At 37.1% G+C, this 24058-nt stretch overlaps 1 non-coding gene across 1 annotated transcript; it reads left to right on the forward strand.

Moving 5' to 3' along the window:
* Positions 1 to 9160: 9160 nt before the first annotated feature.
* Positions 9161 to 9267, forward strand: LOC120577831 (small nucleolar RNA R71). The gene has a single exon (XR_005643799.1). It is a non-coding gene; the product is annotated as a small nucleolar RNA R71 (small nucleolar RNA).
* Positions 9268 to 24058: the final 14791 nt, after the last annotated feature.

The following is a 24058-nucleotide window of genomic DNA, read 5'->3' on the forward strand; positions in this document are numbered from 1 at the left end:
TTTACGTTTTTTCAAATTACCAATTTTAATCCAATTTTATTTTAATTTGCATTTTAGTCTAAAACATTTGAAAATTTCATTTCAGTCCATTTTTTTTATTATTGCAGTTTAGTCCTTTTAGTTTCCTTTTTTGCAGAAAAGCCCTAAAAGTCCAAGTCCAGATGGCAGTGTCCCATTGGGTCTCAGGTTCAAGTGGCAGCCTATAAAAGGCGCATTCAATGCACAAGTCAAAGAAAGAAAAATCAATCACGCGCCACATCTCAAACACCTGAGAAATTTCTCTCTCTTGTCAGTTAGATCAAAACTCAGAGAATCACCAAGAACAATCTCAAACCCTAGATTTCCAGATTCACCAAAAGTCATCAAAATCATCATTTCTTTCTGTAATTCTCAGAGATTCTTTGCGAATCTTCATCATCGAATCAATCCCTTCGCAATTCCAGTGCGAATTCATCACCGTTGGCGACGAATTCAAACATGATCACGAAGGATCCGAAATTTGAGAAGAAGAGGAAAGGAAGCAAGGTTTAAACCGGCGAAGAAGATGAAGAAGCAGAACCAGTGAAATCACCGGTTTATTTCCGATCCAGCAACTAAATCAACAACACAGAAAACGAAGAATCAAGTGTTTCCGAAGAAATTCAACAAAATCTCCGTTAAAACTCAGGTAAACGCTTAAACTTCAATTTTCTTCCTCAAAAGCAACAACGAAGCCAAGGCAGTGTAGATCTTTGAAAAGGAAAACGTTTTGGTTCAAAAAAGATTGAAAATCTAAAAACGTCATCAAAACCGAAAATAAATTCTAAGATCTACATCATTCAAAGCCTCGTTTCCTTTATTTTCTTTCAAAAATATCAACCAGAGACGAATAAACGCAGATCTGCGAAGATTTAGAGGTTTCTCTTTCAGAAAGTGTGAAACCCTAACTTTTAAAACCGAAGCAAAAACCTCAGATCTACGACGATTCAGTTGTTATTTGTGAAAATCAGCGGTGAAATCACGTTTAGATTGAAGAGAGGATTTGATTGATGTAAAAATTTTTGAGTTCTGGAAATTAGGTCACCGGAAAGTTCATAATCTCGCCGGAGAAGATGAAGTTTCCGGCGGACCTTCAAGGTCTCCGCCGTCACTTCATCCTCACCGGCGGTGAGTTCTAGAGAGAGGTGAGAGGTCTGAGGGAAGAGAGAGGTTTAGAGAGAGAAAGAGCAGGGAGCAAATGAATAAACCGGTCTTGAGACATATATATAGGCCACTGAACCGGTCTAGTTCAAGACCGGTTTATCTTGTTTGATCTTGAGCGTTGGATTAATCCAACGCTCCCTGTGTCATCAGGCTGCTGAGTGTTGGGCTTTGGGTTTGGGCCTAGGGTTCCTGTACGTTTTTGCTTTTTTCTTGCTATTTACACCTTGTTTTCTTGCTGATTGAACCCCTGCTTGCTCAATTTTTCTCTCAAAAATTCTAGAAAAATTCCTATTGTTTTTAATTCATTTTTGGTATTTTTTGTGATGCTTTTCATATGTTAAAAAAGTGATAAAAATATAGGTGTTATTTCCTTGATTAATTTGTTCCTTTTGACCTAATTTTGTGAATTCCTTGCCATATTTTTCTTCATAAATTTTGGCACATGTTATGAACAATTATTATGCAATTTTATGTTAACTGTGATGTTGATTTTATGATTGTGCTACTGTTTTAGTATGATTTGTGTGTTTCTTGCATTTCAAGCAACTTTTCTTCTCATTATGTCTTGGCTATTCTCATCATTTCTCTACCATTTCATTCCATATTCAATTGATGGTTTTTTCCTATCACTCATGTTATATTTTTCATCATGTTTTGCTAACATTGTTGACTCATGTTTCACTCATCTCATAGCATCTTACCACATCATTCTCATTCCTATTAGATTAGGTTTTATTTCTTGCAATTTTTCCTTTTTTTGTATTTCCAATGGTTATGTAATATTTTAGGCTAGTTTAAATTCATCTTTTAAATCCTTGCAAGACCATAGCATGTATTTAGGACTCGATGTAAAGGACTATGGACACTATAAGTGATGTACACCGACACATGCACACACCCCACATGGATATTCTAGATGCATGATTAGGGAATGTATGTTTAGATGTATGCTTAGGTTTTACAACGCTTAGACAAAAATCATTTTCCCAAAAAAAATGTGAATAACCTCACTTGAAAACCTTTTTCCAAAATAGGAGTCAAAACTCCTCATTTTCCTTTTATTTTCTTAAGTAAAAAATCTTAATGAATTTTAATCATACTTAGACCTTATTTTGCAAAATAACTAATTCCTCACCTCACATTTTCCAAATCTCATGCCCTTGAGGCCTCTCATCTCCATTCTTCAAAATTCCTCTTTTTCTTTTCAAACTTAAAATCAACCAACAAAAACCAAAAACAATTTTCGAGAATGAACTACGTTTGGTTTTGATCCCTTAAAAGGGTACGTAGGCAATGAGTTAAAACTCCTCCAAGCCAAGTAAAATAAAATCTCAATCATCTTCTCTCCCCCATTCTTCACTCAAATAAAACCCCTTTTTTAATAAGTAGGCAATAAAAATAAAGCGTAAGAATAAACTTAGGAGAACGGTTCTTATGGAATACCATAATCGTTCCGGGTGCCTAACACCTTCCCGTAGCGAAAATGACCCCCGAACTTAGACTCTAAGGGTTTTTCTCAATTTTTCCCTTCCCAAGAAAAAATAGAGAATATCAAAGATTGAAAGGTTCAAGCCTAATTAATGACTTAACACCCGAAAATCGCGATAACAGACATGTGCCTCCGCACGCGCTCAATGTTATTTCATCCCCATGGCCGTTCTCAATGTGGGGCATCGACATGATTGGAAGAATTGAACCGAAGGCTTCAAACGGTCATCGTTTCGTCCTAGTGGCAATTGACTACTTCACCAAATGGGTTGAAGCTGCATCCTATGCTAATGTGACCAAGCAAGTGGTAGCTAAGTTCATCAAGAACAACATCATCTGTCGATATGGTGTTCCCAGCAAGATCATTACTGACAACGGTACTAATCTGAATAATGACGTAGTGCAAGCTCTATGTGAAGAATTCAAAATTGAGCATCATAACTCTTCTCCTTATAGGCCTCAGATGAATGGTGCAGTTGAGGCCGCCAACAAGAATATCAAGAAGATTGTTGATGAGATAAAACCGCAAGTGCACGATCTTACCGAAGTAGTATAAAAGAGTATCGTTCCGACAGGGAGTAGTTCAATTTAATTAACCTTTAGAGATGATTAGAAGAGAGAAGTGAATTGTAAGTTGGGGGTTTTTAAATGGTTAAAAAGCAATATAATAAAAGAGCCTTGGGATCGTTGATTTCATCTAAATAACAGGTCCTTCTCAAACCAAAACCATAAGCTTATAATGTTATGTTAGACCTAATTTCTCAAGACAGTTTCTCTTAAGTTCCTCTAGCAACCAAGCCTATTTCGCTGACTTGATTACTATTGGATTTTGGTTCCTCTAACAACCAAGCCTATTTCGCTGACTTGATTGTTATTAGTTCCCTTGAAGATCAAAACTATATGTCTCAAAGATTGCAAAGCCTATTTCGCTGACTTTGCAATCCTTGTCTGAATTCACTTGTTCGAATATCAAAGCTCCACTTTCGTTTTATGAATTGATATTTGGAATAATGGACGAACAATTATCAAACCCTCCACTTTCGTTTCCACAGTTTGATAATGGTTAATCCATGTTAAGACGGTGAATTCAGATAAGAAATTAGGGTTACATAAGATTAAGACTTAGAGCTTGGTTTGATTAGGATTATGTCATTTAGACTTATCCAACAATCCCAAGACAAGAAGAAGTCTACTCACTCATGTTCATCGTAGACATGGGGGAGAAGAGAGAAAGCATGAAAGTAAAAGACAGGAAAATAAAGGAAAGGAAAAGAACTTTATTTAGAAAAGCAATTGTCACTTATTGTATTCCAAGTAAAGATGAATATTTGTGATGGCTAGCTACTCTATTTATAGTACACAATTGACTTAAAATCTAAGCAAGTATATTCCAAGAATATTCCTCAGTAGATTGTGCGCCAAAATAGAATAGCTTGGAGTCCAAGCAAAAGCAGCAAAAGGTCTCTGGAGGGTGGCACGGCCGTGCCAAGGCTAGCACGGGCCGTGCCATGCTTCTGACTTGTGGGAGATATATTTTGTTTCCCAATCTTTTTATTTTCGTGTCCAATCTGCTCCAAATCCCTTTCTTTTGCTCCAAGACTCAATCCATCCAATATTCTTCCCTGAAATATAATAAATTGCAATTTAAAGTAAACTATCCTAAAAAGGAAATAATACTAATATAAAATTATATAAAATCTAAATAAAACTAAACTAAAAAGCATATTAAAATAGCATATAAATGACTCATCAAACTCCCCCATACTTGAATCTTTGCTTGTCCTCAAGCAAAAGGCATAAACATAGTAGCATCAACAGTTAAATCAAATGACAATTTAATTAAAGCACATGTCTCCTCAAGGGCTTAAATCCCAAATGTACACTAATCACAAACTCAAGTATTTCTTGAAATCTTTATTCTACCCAACGATCAAGTTTTAAGTGAGTGTGTGTGTGAAGTCCAACCCTTTTCTTGCTCCTGTATAAGATAGGCATTATGAGGAAACATGGTCTAATCCTAGCACTAAACTAACCAAGAAAGATTCCTTCTACAATTCATATAAGAGAGATGGGAGTATTTGAGAATCTTTGTTCTTTGCCATATGCACATTTTAAGTTCTTTATTTAAGGAACAACATTTTCACGTAGGAGGTCGGAGGGCCTACCCCCTTCCCCAATCTAGTTTCAATGGTATCCCTTTAAACATCGTCTTCACGTAGGAAGTCGGAGGGCCTACCTCCTTCCCCAATCTAGTTTCAACGATGCTTTTTAAAGTTTTTTCTCAAGATAACAATCACCTTCACGTAGGAAGTCGGAGGGCCTACCTCCTTCCCCAATCTAGATTCAGTGATGAGATCTTGGAATTTATTTGGCTTTTTGGCTTTTTATGTCTCCCTTATACTTACTTATACTACTGGTGCTTTGAGAGTCTTTAAAGGTTAATGCACCAATAAGATTAGAACGCGTTTCCTTAAAATACCTATTTATACATTTACTCAAGGGAAGCAACTTTGTGTTTTTCTCATTGGAGAATTTTATTCACTTTAAAACAAGATGTGGTTATATCATGAAGACTTAAAACACAAGAGTTTGCTTTTATGTACAAGAATCAACAAAATAAGAGGAGACAATGAAAATTTATGTGTCATGATTTTTTCAATAAAAATTAGCTACTTAACTATGCCTTTTACAATAAAACAAAACAAAAGAATGAAGTTCAAGGGAGTTTGGAAACACTACGACTAAAGACACTTTATTAGGCTCCCCCACACTTAGGAGAAGCATTGTCCTCAATGATTCAAGATAAAAGAAAAATAAAAGAGAAGGAGAAGTAGAAGAAGAAGAAGAAGAAGAAATAGAAAGAAGGGAAGAGTGGAAGAGGAAAGCTCACATTTTTATCATTGAGGTCCATATGGAGGACCTTGGAGGTGAAAGTGGTGCATCATGTTCCGAAGCATTTGGTTATTTTCTTCGGATATGCGGTTGCCCCTTTGGACATCGTGTCTTATGCTTATGAGTTCAACACCTTGTCTTTGTTGCTCGGTGCTTATTCTTTCGACCTCGGTAGTCATCCATGCCCATCTTGCATCTTCATTTGTTTCACCTTCATTAGGGTCATGGTGTTCCTCATCATGGTGCATTTGAGCACCTTCCTCTTCTTGATGCAAGTGTGCACCCTCTGTTTCTTCATTATGCTGTTCTATGTGCACCTGTGGGTCATCATCAACATACAACAAATTTGCTTCCACCTCGGTGTTAGTTCGAGATGGGTTAGGCAATAAAATCAGGATGGGCACATTTAGTTGGAGTGTATAGACAAAGGGGACTCGAGTTTTTATGAAATTCATAGAGATGAGAGTTTCTATGTTTAGTCTATTGTTACCCTCGATCTTGTTTATCCCTAGGTCTTCACTCACACCGAATCGCCCAGCTATGTATGTTATGATACCACCAACTACTATTTCTCCCCTACTATCGGACCTATTTCCTATAAGGGAAAGGTAGTTAAGCAAGTAAAAACAAGTGTTAATGGGTTGGTTGTGCAGCATAGCCCAAAGCATGAAGAGTTCATCATTCCTAGTGTTCCCTAGTTCTTTCCGTCCCCTAATGGTGCAAGCCATAACCCTTTGAAGGTACCTAAGTACGGGGTTGTGAATGTTGCTAGCTTTGTTGGCACGTGTGTTAAATTGGTCAAGACCGGTGATTTGCTCCCAAAAGGCGGCGGGTTGATAGTCAACCAGTTTTAAATTTTGATCCCAAGAGTCGTGGATGAACCCCGCATTTGCGAAGCCCATCTCATCACAGAAGTGCTGAAGAGACATCTCGTAATCAATATTCAAAACCCGGAAAGAAACTCTATGGTTAGGGTTATCAAAGTTCAACCTATCTTTCGTAAAAACAATAGAACTTAAAAATTCATAGGTGAAATTCTCATACCCTCGCATAGGTCTCAACATATCAACCCATCCTAACCTTTCTAGCAGACTAAACACATTATCTTTAATACCTAGCTTATTCATGTCATGGTTATCAGGGTACCTGCAAGGTTGTAGAGGTTTAGAGATTAGAAGTTTGTACCTATCCCTTTGCTTGTTGTCCCGGAAGATGATGCCATGATTTTTGGCTTGTGCTTTCTTCTTTGGGGGAGGTCCTCCGGATGAGCTTGCAACTTCCTTTCCACTTCTCTTTGAAGTCATTGCCTTGATCTTGCCTTTGGTGGGGTGGTTTGGGTAAGGGTTGTTTTGGTGGAAAAGGTTGGATTAGTGTTGTGGTGAAGGTTTAAGTGAGTTTTGGGGGTTGGGTTATGAGATTGGTGAAGAATTTTAGGTTTTTGGGTTAGGTTTATGAGGGTTACGAATTTGGGTGATGTTGTTTGGATGGATGAAATTGGTTTTTGAATGGTGAGTTATGATTGGAATGGTGTTTGTGATTGATTGGGTGGAGAAATTTTGGGAATTGGTGAGATTTGGGGTGGGTGTGGAGTTTTGAGATTGTATGGTTATGGAGGTTTTAGAGAGAAGGTGAAGGTAGAGAGATGTTTGTGTTTGAGAGTGAAGGAAGAAGATGAGGGAAAAACGAGCAAATAGCCTACCTGGGTCGGGCACGGCCGTGCCAACCTTAGCACGGGCCGTGCCAACATTCTGGAATGTTTGCTGGTTTTGGATAGGCAAGGTCTGGCACGGCCGTGCCAGTGGGAGCACGGGCCGTGCCAAGGTTCTGGACATAGGGCCTCAAAATTTTTCTCGTTTTCTTGAATCACCTTCGGACAATTACCTACAAAATAACTTAAAAACAACAAAAACAAAAAAACGAAAGCAGTTAAATGCGTGGGTTGCCTCCCACGAAGCGCTCTTTTATTGTCATTAGCTTGACGTTAAGAAAGTGTCCTTAGAAAGGATCAAAGAGATCATATTGTGTAGTTGACGCTAGGAAACGTTCTTTCACATTATGTATTTCAATCACGTTACAAGAATAAAGAGCGGGACCTTTCATAACATTTTCCAACTCGAATCCAATCATCGCATCACTCGCTTGAAAAACTATCCTACCACTCTGAACATCTACTATAGCACCTGCAGTAGCTAGGAAGGGTCGTCCTAAGATTATAGGGACATCATGGTCCTCCTCTATGTCAACCACCACGAAATCAGTCGGGATATATATCCCTTCTATTTTGACGGGTATGTCCTCGATGTAGCCAACGAGAGGGATAGTAGAACGATCCGCTAACTTCAAGATCATCTCGGTAGGTTTAAGCTCTCCTATTCCCATCCTTTTGAAGAGGGATAAGGGCAACAAACTTACACTAGCCCCTAAGTCACACAAGGCCTTGTCAACGGTTTCTTTCCCTATCACACAAGGGATGGCAAAACTACCTGGATCTCTAAGCTTTGGGGGTTGCTTCTTGACGATTGCACTACTTTCCCTAGTTAAAGCTATTGTCTCTTTGTGATCCATAGCCTTTTTCTTTGAAAAAATTTCTTTTAAAAACTTGGTGTATAGAGGCATACGAGACAAGGCTTCAGCAAAGGGAATCTTAATGCAAATCCTTTTAAGTATGTTTAAGAATTTAGCAAATTGGGCCTCCAAGTTGAGCTTAGTGAGCCTTAACGGGTTAAGGGCCTTGTTCTTATCAAGCGGTGTCTTTATCGCATCCTTCTCACCTAGAAGCTTAACACTCTCTCCCTTGACACTTTTGGCTTTGGTAATGGTCTCTTCTAACTTATTGCCCCCAAGAGAAATGGTATTGACATGGGCTTTGGGGTTTGTTTCAGTTTGACCAGGAAAGACTCCTGGTGTTTGAGAAGAGATGGCCACTTGGGAGATTTGGGTCTCAAGCATTTTGGTGTGTGTGGCGATGGAATCAACCTTGGTATTGAGCTTGGAGAGAGAGTCGTTCAGAGATCCTGTTTGGTTTTTTAACTCCTGAAGTTGTTTATTTTGATTCATCATGCAATTTTCCAACAGTATTTCCAAACTAGATTTCTGAGCTACTCTCTGGTTGTTTGTATAGCCAGGTGGTGCTGTTTGCCCATAGGAACCTTGAGGATTTTTGTAAAAATTTTGATTTGGCCTCATTCCTTGGTTGTATTGAGCGTAATTCAGTTGCTCAATATTGGCAGCACTACCTAACTGACAATCAACACCTGTATGACCAGTTATACCACAGACTTCACAAGTAGGGGATGCAGGGGAAGGTTGGGCAGCATTAACATTAAGTTTTCCATTTTGTGTTAATGCCTCAACCTTAGCAGCAAGGTGGTTATATTCAGAGACTTCGTGTATACCTGCCTCTTTCTTAGAGGGAGTAGGAGTGGTGACGGCTCTTTCGTTGGTCCATTGATAGTGATTTTGAGCCATGTCCTCAATCAAAGCATAAGCCTCCGTGTAGTTTTTGTTCATTAGAGCTCCACCTGCAGCTGCATCAACAGACATTTTAGTGGTATATGACAAGCCATTATAAAACGTGTGGACTATAAGCCACTTCTCTAGGCCATGGTGGGGACAAAGTCTATGCATTTCCTTGAAACGCTCCCACGCCTCATAGAGAGACTCCCCATCTTTTTGATTGAAATGCGTAATTTGGTCTCTAAGCTTAGCTGTTTTAGATGGGGGAAAAATCGGGCGAGAAATGCTCGCCTCATATCGTCCCATGAAGTAATGGAACCGACTTCTAGGGAATGGAACCAAGCGCTAGCTCTATCCATTAAGGAAAAGGGAAAGAGATGAAGTCTTACGGCTTCTTGGTTCTCTTTTATGGTGCCACTGAGTCTAAGGAAGGAAGAAATATGGAGATTTGGATCCTCAGTGGGTGATCCAGAAAACTGGTTTTGCTGCACTAAATTGAGTAGTGCAGGCTTGATCTCGAAGTTATTATCCGCAACCGTTGGGTACACGATAATAGCTTGTGGCTCTTCCGTTGAAGGAGTAGCATACTCTTTGAGAGTGCGTTCAGCCATAGCAGTATTATTTTGTGCCTCTCTCTTTTTCTTATGCAAAAATCTTTCAATCTCAGGAATAAATTCTCCGAGACTTTTACTTCTTCGCATAAGAAACCGAGAACCCAAGAAGTTAGTGGTAAAACAAAAGAAAGAAGTAGAAGAAAAGAGGAAGAGAAGAGAGTTCTAATCACAAGGAAAGAGTTAATCAAATTAGTTTACTCCCCGGCAGCGGCGCCAAAAACTTGATGAGATAAAACCGCAAGTGCACGGTCTTACCGAAGTAGTATAAAAGAGTATCGTTCCGACAGGGAGTAGTTCAATTTAATTAACCTTTAGAGATGATTAGAAGAGAGAAGAGAATTGTAAGTTGGGGGTTTCTAAACGGTTAAAAAGCAATATAATAAAAGAGCCTTGGGATCGTTGATTTCATCTAAATAACAAGTCCTTCTCAAACCAAAACCATAAGCTTATAATGTTATGTTAGACCTAATTTTTCAAGACAGTTTCTCTTAAGTTCCTCTAGCAACCAAGCCTATTTCGCTGACTTGATTACTATTGGATTTTGGTTCCTCTAACAACCAAGCCTATTTCGCTGACTTGATTGTTATTAGTTCCCTTGAAGATCAAAACTATATGTCTCAAAGATTGCAAAGCCTATTTCGCTGACTTTGCAATCCTTGTCTGAATTCACTTGTTCGAATATCAAAGCTCCACTTTCGTTTTATGAATTGATATTTGGAATAATGGACGAACAATTATCAAACTCTCCACTTTCGTTTCCACAGTTTGATAATGGTTAATCCATGTTAAGACGGTGAATTCAGATAAGAAATTAGGGTTACATAAGATTAAGACTTAGGGCTTGGTTTGATTAGGATTATGTCATTTAGACTTATCCAACAATCCCAAGACAAGAAGAAGTCTACTCACTCATGTTCATCGTAGACATGGTGGAGAAGAGAGAAAGCATGAAAGTAAAAGACAGGAAAATAAAGGAAAGGAAAAGAACTTTATTTAGAAAAGCAATTGTCACTTATTGTATTCCAAGTAAAGATGAATATTTGTGATGGCTAGCTACTCTATTTATAGTACACAATTGACTTAAAATCTAAGCAAGTATATTCCAAGAATATTCCTCAGTAGATTGTGCGCCAAAATAGAATAGCTTAGAGTCCAAGCAAAAGCAGCAAAAGGTCTCTGGAGGGTGGCACGGCCGTGCCAAGGCTAGCACGGGCCGTGCCATGCTTCTGACTTGTGGGAGATATATTTTGTTTCCCAATCTTTGTATTTTCGTGTCCAATCTGCTCCAAATCCCTTTCTTTTGCTCCAAGACTCAATCCATCCAATATTCTTCCCTGAAATATAATAAATTGCAATTTAAAGTAAACTATCCTAAAAAGGAAATAATACTAATATAAAATTATATAAAATCTAAATAAAACTAAACTAAAAAGCATATTAAAATAGCATATAAATGACTCATCAATTGTTCAGAAGATGGTTACTACTTACAAGGACTGACATGAGATGCTACCCTATGCTCTACATGGTTACCGTACCACAATGCGTAGTTCAACCGGGGAAACCCCCTTCTCTCTGGTATATGGTATGGAGGCAGTTCTCCCGTTAGAAGTGGAAATCCCATCTCTCCGTGTAATCATGGAAGCGAAGTTATCCGAGGCTGAATGGTGCCAAAACAAGTATGATCAGTTGAACTTGATTGAAGAAAAGCGTATGAATGCCATGGTTCGTGGGCGGTCGTATCAAGCAAGAATGAAAACTGCTTTTGACAAGAAAGTCCGTCCTCGGGAATTCAAAGAGGGTGAACTCGTGTTGAAAAGAAGGATAAGTCAGCAACCCGACCCAAGGGGTAAGTGGACACCTAACTATGAAGGTCCTTACGTCGTCAAGAAGGCCTTCTCCGGTGGTGCTTTAATTCTCACACATATGGATGGTGTTGAACTTCCAAACCCTGTGAATGCCGATATAGTCAAGAAAATCTTTGTCTAGATGTATGAAAAGAACTGCGTGGAAGGTCGAAAACCCGAAAGGGCGGCCTTGGCAAAAACGCGCTTCCCGGTGGGTTGAAAACCCGAAAGGGCGATCCAGGCAAAATAAGGGACAAAAAAATAATATGAAAAAAGCTCGTTGAGATTGTACGCAACTCAGGCAAGAATGAGCGTCTCGATGAGCCGAAAACCCGAAAGGGCGGTTCATGCAAAAATGAGATTGAAATGAAAAGACAAATGACTGTATCTGGCAAACCACCATCCCCTTGGGGCATCTGCAGCTGTTAATGACCATCTTCACCAGAAGCTTCTGTGCTTGCGAATTCAAAGTTTCTAGGAAATGTAGTGGTTACCGTGTTCAATGTACCACCAACCAATAAAATTGCCATTTTCCAAGCTTTGTAAATCCGTGGAGTCACGCCTTCGGCTGACCACCACTCTTATACATCAATTCGAGCCTGTGCTTTTGTTTGAAACTCTACTTTCTTTCTACTTTCAAAGCTATGTACAAAAAACATTTTCTTTCTATCTTGATAATGACAATGCTTGAAACAAACATCTTGAAAATAAAAAGTTTTTGTCTGTTTTGAAAGCAAGCCTGAGCAACAAGGTACATTCAAACGAAACGTGCATGAGCGAGCGTATGTCGATGTCTATTTCAATATGTGTTACAAGCAGGCTCTTCCTCAGGATAGTATGTGGCCAATGGCAAGAATGAAAATGCATGAAAATGAATAGGCTCGCTAAGTTGAAAACCCGAAAGGGCGACTTAGGCAAAAATGAGCACCCCGCTGGATTGACAACCCGAAAGGGCAGTTCAGGCAAAAATGGGGCAATGAAAATAATTTATTTCCCCGGTGGATCGAAAACCCGAAAGGGCGATCCAGGCAAAAATGGGATGCAATGAAAAATGAAAAATTAAGAAAATTACATGCAAAAAGCATTGACCACAAATGCAACATCCACAGTACACCCAACACTGAAATGCCCAGCGATGACGGCATTATCTCCAGCAGAGTCTTTCGAGATTCTATCCCCAGCAAGTTGCATAGCTACCTGCCCTCAGCCATGGTCCCGATACGTCTCCCAACGACGTTATATCCAAAGAGGATTTCCAAGAATGTGTGATATAGCACGAGCCACTACGTGCCCAATATTCCAATGTCTTGTCTGTCTCTGCGAAACTGTGTCTACAAACTGCCAACGGTCATGCATTACAAGCATTCATACATGCATAATCATGCATATTACGTGCCCATACATTTAATAAAACTATTATACCACCCATACATGTTGCATTTCCAATGTCAATTACAGTCTCGATTCGATACCTATGTCAAATTCTCTGTCAAGACCTGGTGAGCCAGTGCCATTGGCCCATCTCTAGGATATGCCAATGTCAAGTCAATTTCAATTTATATTTTGTCAAAAACTAATCCCCAATGAATGTGTTTCTGTTTGGTCAAGTGGCTAGTTCAAGTCCAAGAGCAGCTTGTACCTGTCTATTTGTTTCTGTTCGGTCAAGTGGCTAGTTCAAGTCCAAGAACAGCTTGCACCTGTCTGTTTGTTTATGTCTCCGGTGGAGTAACCAGTTCGCATCCAAGAACAAGCTCGCACCTGTCTATTTGCCGTTGTTTTCGGTCGAGTGACCAGTTCGAATCCAAGAACAACTCGTACCTGTCTGCTTTTCCATGTCCCCAGTCGAGTAACCAGTTCGCATCCAAGAACGACTCGCACCTGTCTGTCTGCCTTTATTCCCGATCGAGTGCCCAGCTCAATCCAAGAGCAGCTTGTACCTGTCAGTTTGTTTTTTGTGACCTGTCTACCCTGTCATCTGTTATCCTGCCAATGTCTACCAATCCCGCAATGGATACGACATACTTTAAATCCAGCTCTCGTTTGTCTTGCATTCATAATCCAAATGTTGCATGGCATTCCTGATATTCGAAAGTGTACGAGCGTATTTTTACGTCCAAACACAATGCAAATGTTAATATTTAAGTATCTTCGTCCCGTCAAGCCAAGGACTCCGTCTCTTGCCCCTCCGGACAAAGAAACTTAAATAGGGGCAGCTGTTATACCCTGATTTTGGACCTAAAAATACTCGTTCAAATTTCTTTTCTACCACTGATAATTGTCAATTTACTGTTGTTTTACTTTGAATCTTCACTTTATTTTCATCTGCATATTTTACTGTCTCTATCTCAAGGTATTTTCAAATCATGGTTTTGCCTGTGTTTTTCTTGCATAGGATCATCCCAAAGTGTCTTTCTTACATTACAAGTCATTTGAAAACTCTATGAATCATTGCATTGCTTTTCCTGCATGTTATTTCAAAAATCATACAAAAGGGGTATTTTGGTCATTTCCTGCAGTGGAACCCATTTTAGTCCCTGTGTTTGTCTCTGAGTCTTTTCGGCTTGTTTTACAAATCATCGTTGAGTCTTTGTTTAAAAACCATTTCAAAATTGTGTCTGAGTCAGCTTAGTCCCTAGGGGCATTTTAGTCTTTTCCCGTCCAAAATTCGACAGAGAGGTATTTTAAAATACCTCATTGTTGTAATTGGTTGGTTTTAGTCCTTTGTTGGTTTTATTTTAGGTTTCACTTTACTTTTTTTTCCAATTTACCAATTTTAATTCAATTTTATTTTTAATTGCATTCTGGTCCCTCAAGCAAGTTTCCAGAATTGCACTTTAGTCCAAAGCTTTTTAAATTTGCATTTTAGTCCATTATTATTAATTGCAGTTTAGTCCTCAATTTTACATTTTTTTGCAGAAAGGTCCTTAAGTCACAAATTGTACAAGGCCGAGCCATTTCAAGTTCAAGTACAGGTGTCACCATTTCACTGGTCCAAAGGCACACTTGGCAGCTTATAAATAGTGCACAGTGTCAGAAGAAAAAGGATCCCATTCATTACATGCCACATCACAAACAGAGAAGAATCTTCTCTCTCTTGTCAGTTAGGATCAAAAACAGAAAATTCACCAAGAACACAAGAACAAGTTCAAACCCTAAATTTTCCAAAACCAAATCCATCAACAAATTCGTCAATTCTCATAGATTCATTGATGAATCTTCATCATTGAATTGACTCCTCTGCAATTCAAGGCACGAATTCCTCACCGGAGGCGAGGAACTCCAGCACCGATCACAGAGTCAGAGGAAGGAGAAGAAGAAGGAAAGAAATGGAGAAATTGAACCGGTAAAGAAGAAGAAATCAAATCAATGAAAGAATCACCGATTTATTTTCGGTTCCGAGCACCAAATCATCAAACAGAACGAGAATCAAGTGTTTCCGAAGAATCTTGCTCGAAATCTCCGATTAAAACCAGAGGTAACATACTCAAAATTTCTTTTTCTTCCTTTTCTTTCCAAACACATCAACACAGACAAATCAACGTAGATCTTGGAGTTTCTAAACAGTTTCATTCAAAAAAGTAAAAAACCTAAAATTTTCTTCGAAAAACCGTAAAGCTTTTTCTAGATCTACGTTGATTTAAGCCTTGCCTGCAAATTTCAGTGGTGGATTAATACTCAGGATTAGAAGGCGAGTGGATTGAAGTAGTTTTGGTCGAATTCTGGAATTTTTGAACGTCGGAATCTGCAGATCTCGCCGGAGAAGATGAAGATTCCGGCGGACCTTGAAGGTTCCAGCCAGATCTTCATCCTCTCCGGCCGGCTTTCTCAGAAACCGGCGAGGGAGGGAGAAGAGAGAAGTGAGAGCTTCTCTCACTAGAATTAGTGAAGAGAGAGAGAGAGGGAAGTGAAAAATGAAACTGGACCGGTCCCTCCACATTTTATAAGCAACCGAACCGGACCGGTCCAGCTTTGGTTCACCATCCTTTGATCTTGACCGTTAGATCTAGGGTTTGATCCTCTGGATCAATCCTGTTTTTTTTTTCTGCGTTTTTACTTTTTTTCCATGCTATGCGCACCCCTGTTTCTTGCTATGTGGACCTCCTGCTTGCTTTATTTTTTTTCCATAAAATTCCTAAAAATTTTCTATGTGTTTCTTGATACATTTTTGATATTTTTGTGATATTTTTGCATGTTAAGAAATTGGTAAAATGTGTGTGTTAGTTCTTGATTTTTTTTTTCTTTTTAAGTTGATTCTTGGGAATTTTTACCACATTTTTGTTCATAATATTTTGATATATGATATGAGTGATTGATATGCAATTTTGTGATGAATATGCCTCTGATCATGTGTTTGTTTTACTGTTTTAGATGTGATTTTTTAGTTTCTTGTGTTTCAAGTAACGTGTTTCCTTTTACGTTTCGGCTATTGTCGTCATTTTCACCGTTTTATCTCATATTCAATTGCTTACTTTTTCTTACCATTTATGCCTTATTCTACTAATCATTCTATTTCATGTTTCATCCATTTCATAAGCACCTTATCACTTTATCTTCATTTTTTGTAGTTTAGGCATTTTATCTTTCAATTTCTATGTCAAATGGACATGTAATTTTAGGTAGTTTAATTTCCTTTTAACTCCTTACAAGACCATAGCATGTAAACTAGGGAAATGTAAAGGACAATGGACTCTTTATAGTGATGTACACCGACACAAGCACCGACACGCACACACGTTGTATGTTTACCGTTTTAGATGTATGTTTAGGAGACGCGATGCTTAGAAAATGTTCATTTTTCAAAGCAAATTAATTCCATCACTCAAATCTTTCCTAATAAACCTTGGAGTCAAAACTCCATTGTATTTTCCTTTATTTTCTTAATCAAATTCAAATGAATCTTAATTTCTACTTAGACATTTTTTCGTTAATAATTGAACCAACAATTCACTATCTTTTCCTCTCATGCCTTTACGGCCTCTTTCTCTTCTTCAAAACCATTTTCAAAAACTAAAATCAATTGAAACACACCAAAAATACTTTTGGAAGAGAACTACATGGAATTTTGATCCCTTAAAAGGGTATGTAGGCAAGAGGTCAAAACCTCTCCAAGTCCAATAAAATGAAATCTCATACACTTTCTTTCCAAATCCTTAACCTAAATAAACTCTCTTTTTCAATAAATAAGCATGAAAGTAAAGCGTAGACATAAAGCTAGGAAAGCGGTTCCTATAGAATACTATAGTCGTTACGGGTGCTTAACACCTTCCCGTAACGAAAACGACCCCCGAACTTAGAGTTTCTAAGGGTTTTCTCAATTTTACCCTTCCCAAGAAAAAATAGAGAATATCAAAGATTGAAAGGTTCAAGCCTAATTAATGACTTGATACCCCAAAATCGAGATAACAAGGGTAAATTAGTAACTTTTTGCAAGGATTATTTTAGTGTTTAGTGAGAACCATTATTTTACTAAGTTACTAGTGTAGTAATTAGTGGTAAACCGTTCAGTGACCATTGTTAGTATTTCACCGTTAAATGACCGTTATTAGTAATTTACCGTTGAGTGTGTAGAAACATTTTAAAATTGAGTTGGAGTGCGTTAAGTCCACTAAGGTTTAGGGTTAAGCCCATTAAGAGATTAGACTATATAAGGGTTGTCTTATGCGAAAAACCTCATTCATTTCATTTCATTAAGAGATATTTTGAGAGAGGTAGAGAGAGAATGTGGGAGCAAAGAAGAAAAGGGTTAGAGAGAAGAAGAGCTTGAAGATTCAAGGATTGGAAGAGAGCTAGGAGGTAAAGTGAAGCTAGAGCTAGGGAATTAATCTAACTAAGGTAAGGGGTTATAATTCATCATAATCATTTAGTGTAATTTTTCAATTATTGTATGAATAAGTGCTTAATTGAGTAGATGATTAATTGTTCATAATTGTTAAAAATTCATGTTCCAATTATGATGATATGTTTGAATGCATGAAACTAGTGATAATTGAATTGTTGTTTGTGAAATTTCATGTTCAAAGTGTGTGAAAGTGATATATGTTGAATTATGCTCAAATAGTTGAAATATGCTATCTTGTTGTTGAATTATGATGAGAACCATGTTCAATTGATGTTGTTGTTGCTATGTGATGTTGTTGTTTATGATTCATGGCTTAGGTGTTCATAGATCATGATTTGATGATGAGAAATAAGTTGTTGTTGTTGGTTTGTAAAAATGGGTACTTGTGAGTTTTGCTCAAATTGATGGATTGTGATATTGTGTTGTTGAATTATGGTTGAATTCATGTCTAAATGAAGTGTTGTTGTTGTTGAATTATAGCATGGATATTCCATTTTGTGAAGTTGTAGTTTGAATTGGTGAAGTTGAGTTAAGTGTTCATGTGAAGGACCAAAATGAACTTTTGATATATATGGTTGTTGACTGAAATTTTGATGTTGTTGGATGAATTAGATCTAGTAGAATTTCTGTTTTCACGTGGTGGTTGTGTTAGTCGAGTCGTTTGGGAGAAAACGGGATTTTCGTGTGAGAAGTCCGTGTTTAAGCGTTTTTGTAACAACCCGTTTTCCCAACATAAAAATTTCGCATAAATAATCAGAGTTTTTCAACATAAACGGAATCTCACATTCTTTTCTTAAAATCATAAACTGAATAAATAACTATTTATCCTTTAAAATTCAAATACAAGATCTTTAATACTTCGCAGTGGAATTTATTTTAATAACTAAAACAGTCTTTGGCACGAAGGCCTCTTCATAAATGTCTCATAAAAATCCAATCTAAAAACATAGTCATAAATCTTCAAAAACAATACGTAAGGAATAGAAAAGCAATAACAAAGTTCCCATCCCGTTACGTATCAGAGCACCTAAGACACACGAGAAGGAAAGCTCACACGACATCAACTATTCTTGGTTACCTGTTAGTTACCCATGGTGGGCAAACAGAAGGGGTGAGATTTCACAAACAATAATATTAAGCATATAATTCATCAATTACATTTAACAACATAAGCATCATCAATCATATTTAACAACTCATAGACAACATCATGTAATCATCATAATATTCATCATAGATAATAATATATCATAATTCACTTCTTTAATAGTTCATATAAAGAATCACAGCTTTAAACAATTTCATGATTTAACAACTTAACAACTCGACAACTTGATAACTTGACAACTTAACCTCTTGACTATGCAACTTAATCTTCTAATCATGCATGTGGTACCAATACGGGGCATCAAGTCCCAATCGCTATTTGAGTATTATTATACTACCGGAGCATCAAGCCCCAATCGCTATTTGAGTATTATTATACTTCCGGAGCATCAAGCCCCAATCGCTGAATGCTAATGCATGGACTCGACCTCTTAAACATCTTAATCGACAACCTCTTATATAATCCAATAATTTGGAACTTCATCATCTTAATCAACTTAGACCGACTCATGCAGCTTAGTTAAATAACAACAGCAACACAACAGTATACAAAAACAGCATGACATAATAATATCAAATGCAAGTCAACAACGTCTCAATTATTCACATATAATTCAAGTAATGCATATACAATTATATCACAGTATAACAACATCAAATAATAATCAACATCTTAAAACATCATATATACATATAACACTTCATCAATCATGGACAATATCATATTCACAAACATACACATACATATACTAATTCATCAATCATAATCAATTATTCACTGTGACCTACGTTCAGTAATTTGACCATAACTCAAGTTCTATAAATCCTTTTGAAGTCAAACCAACGGCACTAGAAAGCTAACATCCATACCTACAACTTTCGTGTTTATACCTAAGACCAATTATGTACCAATCAATACCAGTTTTCATTTCAATTCGGACAAAGTTGTACTGAAATTCATAAAAATTCACTGTGACCTACGTGCAGTAATTTGACCATAACTCATAAACCGAAAATCATTTTCAAGTGAAACTGACACCACTGGAAAGCTAACACAATTATCTACAACTTTCATGTTTACACTAAAGGCTAATTCAAAACAGAAACGTGTGAAAAAGACGCAAGAACATGAAACAGGACATGCTGTCAGAGAGCAACTCGGGAAAAACACACTTTTCACCCCAAAATCCCAATTTTAACTTCCCTATGCCCAAATTTGATCCCAAAGTTTGTCTAAACATTTATATACATCAAAAGAGACTCGAAACCATATAAAATTTGACCCAAAACATTATTTTAGAAAATCATCAAATAATCACTTTTAACCCTAATTTCCAAATTCTCAAAAACTAAAACCTACAACATGTTAAATCCAATTTTCAGAATCAATGACTTAAGATTATTGAATGTTAGTCCCACCCTTACCTTATAGATGAAAATCGCAGCACTCCTAGGTCTTCTCCCTCCTCTCGGCTTTTTCTCCCTTTTCTCCAAAATTGATCGTATGTTATGTTTTTTCTACACTAGGTTTCTCCTATTTATAACCCTTTTTCTATTTTATCTTATTTCTCTTTCTCCCCCAAAACTCTCTAAAATCTCATAACAAACTCTCAACTCAATCTTATTTCTATTTTCAAATCTTAATTTATTAAATAACAACATAAGCCACTTAATAAATCACATAATCAAATAAATATATTTTAAACTCTTCTTAATAAATTTTAGACTCAATTAAATAATTAAATAAATCTAATAATTCAAAGAGGGCGTTACAGTTTTTGCAAATAAGTGATTATGTGAGGTTTTGGAAAATGATTTTTGGGATGGTTGAAACATGAAATTTCTGTAGACTATGATAGAGTTAAGTGTCAGGAGCGCGTAGGCGAAAACGGCATTTAAAACAGGTTAACGGTTTGAATTTTACGCGCGAAATGGTGAAAAGCACACTTTTTGAAAAGCTGAATTTGGACCTGATACTGTCAAACCTTGCCGCGATTTTTGCAGGTGTGCCGCGATTTTGGTGGCAGAATGTTCAGTGGTTCTGGACACAAAAACGTGCCGCGATTTTTAAAAACGTGACGCGATTTTTGTGAACCAGATCCTTCATATTTCACTATTTTTCACCCTTTTCCGCTTTGAACTGGGTTTTGGTATAAACATGAAAATTTTAGATAATTTTGTTAGCTTTCCAATGGCTTTGGTTTGACTTAAAAATGATTTGTAGATTTTGAGATATGATGGAATTACCCCAAGAAAGTCTTGGTAAATTTTTATGAAAATTCAGCATAACCGTTTCTAAGTCAATCCAAAACATATGAAATGTTTCCAAACCTCAAAACTAGAAGTACTAGGAGTTTAATTAAGAGGTTTGAGAATATTTAACCTATGTCTTGTTGAATCTAACTTGGATATTTTTGGGAATTCCAGATTTTGTGAAATTGAACTTTTATGTGTTGAATGAGATTACAAGTTAAACCTACAACTCATATAGACTTAGGTAAGACTTGTAGCGTTGGTCAAACATCTTAATCATGTTAAATTTAGATTTCGGGTGGGAATATGGAAAATGTTAACTTGGGTTTTATCATGCGAACTTAAGCTATTCTTTGAACTAATGTCTAATAGTTTGTAAGTGGCTTAAGCTCTTGATTACATGATTGATTAAGATTGTTTTGTGAATTTTCAAACTTTATATTGTTACCTTGTTTTGGAAATTGTCAATGTTTCCCGTATATGACTAAATGAAGATGTGTGAATGACTTGTTGTATGTTGATATGATGTTTATCATAAGATGTTGTATGTCCTCTTAGTTGGAGTATGAGAAATAAATGGAATGGTGAGACTATATGACATAGTTAATGTTGATGATTATGTGATGATGTGATGACGACTCTTATTTGAATTATGACTTGAATGTTGTGTGGACGTAAGTTCTTGATAATGTAATTGTTGTAGAGGTGATCAATATATTTGGATGTTGTCCTTTATATTGTTGTGGAAATTGTGGGGTGATGTCGCATTATCGAGTCTTTGCTCTATGTCCATGCATCATTGTCGTGTTGAGATTTTATATGATGTTTTTGTTGCATCATTGGGTTGCAGCCTTGCAAAGATCATTGGTGATCTAGTTGTGGGCTTCGGCCTTGCAGAGACCCTTAGTGGTCTAGATATAGGTGACGACCTTGAAAGAGAATTGGTACCACATGCATATATGTGTCGAACTAGGTGCATATCATAACATGAGTCTATTTGATGTAATGTGATTGATGAATGTTCATGACGCATGTGATTGGTAATTGTTTAATGTAAGATATTGGCATGATGGTATGAGTATTTATATATGTTTGGGTATTGTTATTATTAATAATTAAATGCATGATATTGAATTGACTTATTCATGTTAACTGTTATATGGATTATGATGATGTAATACTTACCCTAGTGGTTTTGACCGCCTACCTGTCTGTATGGATGGGTAGACGATGTGCAGGGGTAGTTGTTTCGGTGAGTGATTGATGCTTGGTGGATATCGGGAGCTACCTCCGATATCGGTGTTTTAGAGTCTAGGATGGCTCTGATCTAGGCGTCTGTTTTGGAGTCTAGATTATTTGTTTGGATTATTTATGTATGTTGGAGATTTACCCATTGTTGGGATTTGGAGATTCATTCATGTTGATGTATTTTTGATATCATAACATGTATGCTTTTGAATTATATGGTATATATATCCGCTGCGACTGTTGAGATTTTATACATGCATGTTGTTTTGAATTTTGGTTGATGACGTAACGTCTAATTCTTGAATATATTTATTATTCGCGAGTTTCATCGCTTTAATAGAATTAGGGCGTTACACTCTTTTGCATGTATCTTTGTGTCTGCATTTATTTTGCAGCTATGTATGCCAGTATTTCAGGTTGTGTAGATGTTGTTACTGATGTTATAGCATCTCTATTTTGTTTGAGAATTTATTTTTCTCAGCTTTTACTGTGTACATGTTCCTTGCTGATGTTCTCTGGAATGTTGGAACATGTCTAAGAAGACTTGTGTAGATGTTAGCACTTGTGCTATAACATCTCTGTGTAATTCTAAGAAGTTATTTTTCTTAGAGTTCTATGTGTACATGTTTCCTGCTGCTGCTAATTTAATGGAACATGTCTATTTGTATGACTTTTAAAAGTCCAATTGTTTCTGTGTGACCTTTGATAGGTCTGCTAGCTTAGGTCCTTGTTAGGTATGCTAGCTTAATGGAATATTCATGTAAGTAGTCACTCATATGTTCTCAAATTCAGGGGGAGTGATACTTTTATGTGTGCTTGCGCTAGTTCAAGCTGTTTGACAGGATGTCAAATCAAATGTTTAAACATCCATGTCTGTCACTTGTAAGTATCGGAATTTATTTTTCCCTTGCTTCTCTATGTGTTTAGTGATAGTACTCTGAAGACATCCATGCATGTCACTTGTAAGTGTGGGAGTTTCTCCTCTGCTCTTTGTGCTAAAGGATGCTGGAACATCCTAATTTTTTGGGAATTCATTTTCCCTGACTGTAGCATAGGAATTTATTTTTCTCTGCTCTTGAGAGAATTTACTTCTCTCTACTTTTGTGTGGAAATTCATTTTTCCTGAGTGTAGCATAGGAATTTATTTTTCCTCTGCTCTATGTGGTGAAGGATGTTGAAACATCCAGTTTGTAGGCAACTTATGTTTCCTCTCTGTATCATAGGAATTTATTTTTCCTCTTCTCTTGTGAGACTATGCTTTTTTATCTTATATGCTGCTGCATATCTCTAATCAAGTGTAATACCTCTACTAGCTGAAGTTGTGATTGAAGACTCGTGAGGTATTCTATGTATGCACACTCTTGCTATCTCTAGAGTGATATTGTTTGCTACTCCTTCTTCTTGAATATGTGTTCATGATGACTTGAGGAAGTGTATCTAAAGTATCTTCTTATATATTAAAGTTAACACTTAAGCATATTTTAGCCCTAATTTTAACCTAACCCTAATGCCTTAATTTTACTGTTTTAACCCTAGCTCACACCTAATCTTCTCACACCTCTCTCCCTTTTCTCTCACACCCGATACATATCCCTATTCTCAATTCATTCTCCAATTCTCCAATTCCAACATATTCGATCAACTCTCATCTCCCCCAAAATTTAGTTTCTCACACTCAAATTTTTCGAAACTTCAAACTAATCCGAACACAGAACATTAAGAACGATAAATCAAAGCGACGAATCATTGTACCAACAAAGAGATGATTAACCAAAGAACCCAAACAAAATCAATAGAAATCAAACCGACAAAACTAAACCAAAAGCCAAAGAGAACTTTTAACGAACACTGCCTATATCAGCCGCCACTTTGTCTCCTCCGGCAACGAGGATCTTCTCATAGGTTCATCTCTCTCTCTCTCTCTCTCTCTCTCTCTCTCTAATTTCTTTTGTTTTAAGTCCACACATGCTGACTCCTGCCCTAACTCCTGCTTGGTTTTGGTTTTGCTTCAGGTGTCGATGAAGGTGATTGATATGTGGGGATTGAGGAGAAATGTTTGTCCTATATCATCTTTACCACTAATTTGGGTTTTGATTTTGTGATTTATAATCATAAATTTGTGTTTTCAGCAA

This window comes from Medicago truncatula, unplaced genomic scaffold, assembly GCF_003473485.1.
Source record: "Medicago truncatula cultivar Jemalong A17 unplaced genomic scaffold, MtrunA17r5.0-ANR MtrunA17Chr0c01, whole genome shotgun sequence".
NCBI lineage: Eukaryota > Viridiplantae > Streptophyta > Magnoliopsida > Fabales > Fabaceae > Medicago > Medicago truncatula.